Source organism: Gekko japonicus, unplaced genomic scaffold, assembly GCF_001447785.1.
Source record: "Gekko japonicus isolate JY-2015 unplaced genomic scaffold, Gekko_japonicus_V1.1 scaffold210, whole genome shotgun sequence".
Classification (NCBI taxonomy): Eukaryota; Metazoa; Chordata; class Lepidosauria; order Squamata; family Gekkonidae; genus Gekko; species Gekko japonicus.
This window is the reverse complement of record NW_015168658.1, coordinates 591,206-595,249: the sequence shown is the minus strand read 5'-3', so window position 1 is coordinate 595,249 and position 4,044 is coordinate 591,206. Positions and strand designations below refer to the sequence as shown.

The window sequence follows — 4,044 nt, the reverse complement described above, 5'->3', positions numbered from 1 at the left end:
GCGATGGGAGTGTTTTGGATTGCTAGGGATTGGGGGGGGGGGGACGTGCAGATCTGCCGTCACAGAGGAGGGAGAGCTTGTACCTGAATGCGGGCGGGGGCGGGTCCCTCTGCAACTTACCTGGCTGCTTCTTGCTCCTCGTGGCCCTACTGAGGGCTGCTGGGAGCAGGGGGTGGGGCTTGTTGCATGTACCCGCCCCCTGGGCTCCTTACTGCCGGATCTGCGCTCCTGCAGGAAATGACCATGATTTATTTGTATTTATGATTGCCATTTTTTGTATACTACATTATTGCATTGTCTCAATGCATCCGTGTTTTAACGTATTTTAGCCTACTGTAAGCCACCCTGAGCCTGCTACACAAGGAGTGCGGGATATAAATTGAATGAATGAATAAATAAATAAATAAACCCAGTGTGTTGTGAAGAATTTCAGAATTACTGCAGAGAAATGCTTGTGGAACCTTCTTCAAGGAAAAGCCTCTCATGTAAGATTCCCCTCCACTCACTTTTCACAGGGCTGAAAGAGAGAAATTGCAACTTCGTGAGAAGGGGGGAAGCCTGCGTTTGCACCCGAGGGCCCGTCTTCGCCCGTCTCCTTACTAGAAGGCTACGCTCTTCGAGGCTGCTGGTAGGTCGACTGCCTTCTTCTTTGCACCAGAACCCCAAGGAGTTATTCCGTGCTCCCTCTGTACTTTGCGTTCGCTCATTTCTCCAGATTCTTTGTTGGGAATTATGTGGACGAGGGTCTGTCATGATCTGTGTAGGACTGGTGAGGCCTAGGCCTAGTGAGGCCTAGGCCCAGGAGACCTGTGTGGGAGTGGAAATCAGACACCGCCTACAATCCCCACAATGCTTGGCGCCGGTTGTAACCAGTCGGTGTCCAGGGATTGTATGAGGAGATTGTTGCTTAAAACTTTGTGGGCTGTGGAACCGTGTTCTTTTCTCTCACAGAGCTAAGCCGTGGGGACAGTCTGGTCTGAGAGAAAGTTCCCTCACTTGGGACAGAGTGAGTACAGGCACAGGCCTGGTATAAAAGGCTGTGGGCCCTGAATAATAACCAGTTAAGAGAAATGGGTAGCCGCGTTAGATTTGTTTTATTTACCTTTAGACACTGTTATAGATTTTAAGCACCTTGTTTTTCCGCTGCCCATTATGGTATTAATAAACCATTTTTATGTTCTCTGCCTGGTCATCGCACCTATATTTCTCGGCTTAAAAGGGGCATTTTTGGTTGTGCTTGGGAGGATACTCTGGACCTTCCCAAGGGACCCTAAGTCCAGAGTGGTGGCAGAGGAAGGTGGCAACCCACGGGGTAGCATGACAGGGTCAAATGATGGACAATTGGCAGCTGCTATGGTTGTCCGTTTGCAGTTTGAATGATACCCGGAGGACAGGTTGTGATAGTCGGGATTGGATCCTGAAAACTTTATTGGCCGTACCAAAGGGGGAAATTTGGTGTGGTTCTGGCAGGCCAAGGCCTTGGTCCTGGCAGATGTGGTTGACAGCATCAATACCTGGTTTATGAAACTGAATTTCCCAAGACCCAAATGTTGAACAGGCAGGTAAAATACCAGTCAGCTGGTCGCCGTAATCGAGGCCTAGAGGCTTAGGTTTGTTAGTGACTGGGGTTATTAATCATCGATACAGATAATCTTTTGGTGAATGGGGGGAAAACGCTTTGTGAGCCTTCCAATCCCCCTCCCTCCCAGTATTATTGCTGTGATACGAGGAGGGGTATTTTTAATCTCATAAAATAGAGTTGGGTGGGGCGGGATGTGGAAGCGAATCAGAGTGACGGTCGTTTTCCAAGGGTTGTTGGGGATCTTCCATTTGGGGATGGGAACATTATTTGCTTCCTTTATCTGTCATCCGTCTTTGAGCGGTGGATTACAAAACTGAACAAAGCAAGAGATGCATATTGAGCGGCGCAATAAGGCTGGAATGCAAAGTCAGGAAACGATACCAGTGCAAACAGTAACAACATTCTATAAACATTGCCCTATGCTACAACCCCTACCTTTTTGCAAAAAGTGTCTGCAAAAATTCCATTTTTCTACAGCCTTTCTAAAGGAGTTATAAAGAGCAATTCTGTTTTGCACAGTCTCTGGAATGACAGGAGTTTTCTTTACATTTTTTGTAGTCCACCTTTGAGAGCCAGTCTGGTGTGGAGGTTAAGTGCGCGGACTCTAATCTGGGAGAGCCGGGTTTGATTCCCCACTCCTCCACTTGCAGCTGCTGGATGACCTTGGGCAAGACATATTTCTGTCAGAGCTGTTCCCTCAAGGACAGTTCTGGAAAGAGCTCTCTCAGCCCCACCAACCTCACAGGGTGTCTTAGGGTTGCCAAACCTCCTGGTTTGGCAGGGGTCCCCCGCTTTTGGGGGGCTTCTACCTGCCAGGAGAAGCCCCGCTTCCAAGCCCCACCACCCGCCACCACCCCTCTCCCTTCTCTCTTGAGAGAGAGGAGGGAGAGGGGTGGCTGCGGGCCAGCCACACGCCCGATCTCTGCTCAGAGATCGGGCGTGTGGAAACACCGGCTCCCTGCAGTTAAAGGGGCCCCTTTAACTGCATGGAGCCGGCGTTTTGCGTGTCCGATCTCCATGGAGGTCAGACGTGCAGGGAAACACCGGCTCCCTGTTGGGCGGGCAGGGGGGACGACGTCCCCAACGTGAGGTCATCACATCGGGGATGCCACGCCCCCCAAAGGCCCCCCCCCCCGCTGGGGGTGAAGATAGTACTTGGTGACCCTGGGATAGGAGACTTGGGCATGTGGTACCTTCTGTTTGGTGCCAGTTTGGGGTAGTGGTGAAGTGCGCGGACTCTAATCTGGGAGAACCGGGTTTGGTTCCCCTCCACTTGCACCTGCTGGATGACCTTGGGCAAGCCGTAGCTCTGATAAGAGCTGTTCTTGAAAAAGAGAAGTTTCTGTCAGAGCTCTCTCAGCCCCACCTGCCTCACAGGGTGTCTGTTGTGGGGAGGGGAAGGGAAAGGAGTTTGTAAGCCGCTCTGAGACACCTTTGGTGTAGTGGTTAAGTGCGCGGTCTCTAATCTGGGAGAACCGGGTTTGATTCCCCACTCCTCCACCTGCACCTGCTGGATGACCTTGGGCAAGCCGTAGTTCTGATAAAAGCTGTCCTTGACAAAGAGCAGTTTCTGTCAGAGCTCTCTCAGCCCCACCTGCCTCACAGGGTGTCTGTTGTGGGGAGGGGAAGGGAAAGGAGTTTGTAAGCCGCTCTGAGACTCCCAGGGAAGGGCCGGGTTTGAATCCAATCTTCTCCTCCTCCTCCTTCTGGCTCTCCAACGCAGTATCAGCCCAAAGCATCCCTGACAAGTGTTTGTCCAGCCGCTGTTTGAAGACTGCCAGGGAGGGGGGAGCCCACCGTCTCCAGCAAAACATGTTCTTGTCAGGGCCCTGCTGAATTTCCGGAGGGTTGTTTGTTCTCAGTGGAAGAAGGCGCTGTTCCGGGGAGCGTGACGTTTCCTCCAAAAGGGGAGCGGATGGTCGGCAGGAAGCAAAAATGTTCCCCTGCCGCGGAATCGATTTGGTAGCCCCGGGGAGAACATTCCAAGAGAGGGTGGTGGGAGAGATTGTGCTGCGAGTGAGACTTGCGAGTTGGAAAGATACAAAGATTTTGCCCTTGTTTGCACACATACACCCCACCGCCGAAATCATTGAAACCAGGAGCGCATGGCAGGGGAGGACAGATTAGGTGTCGGGGTTAAGTGCGCGGACTCTAATCTGGGAAAACTGGGTTTGATTCCCCACTCATCCACTTGCAGCTGCTGGATGACTTTGGGCAAGCCATAGTTGTGTCAGAGCTATGGGTGACCTTTGGTCAGTCACAAGTTCTCTTAGAGCTGTTCTCTCTCAGGAGCAGTTATGGAAAGAGCTCTCTCAGCCCCACCTACCTCAAAGGGTGTCTGTTGTGGGGAGGGGAAGGGAAAGGAGTTTGTAATCTGCTCCGAGACTCCCTTCGGTTAGTGAGGGGCGGGGTATGAATCCAGTCTCCTCCTCCTCCTCCTCCTCCTCCTCCTCCTCCTCCTC

At 52.0% G+C, this 4,044-nt stretch overlaps 1 protein-coding gene across 1 annotated transcript in view; it reads left to right on the top strand.

Moving 5' to 3' along the window:
* LOC107113843 (lipoma-preferred partner homolog) overlaps positions 1–4,044 on the top strand; it is a 430,270-nt gene that overhangs the window by 53,895 nt on the left and 372,331 nt on the right. The window contains exon 2 of the mRNA XM_015415237.1: positions 516–628. The gene's annotated coding sequence lies outside the window, so the exon portion shown is untranslated. The remainder of the gene's footprint in view (positions 1–515; positions 629–4,044) is intronic.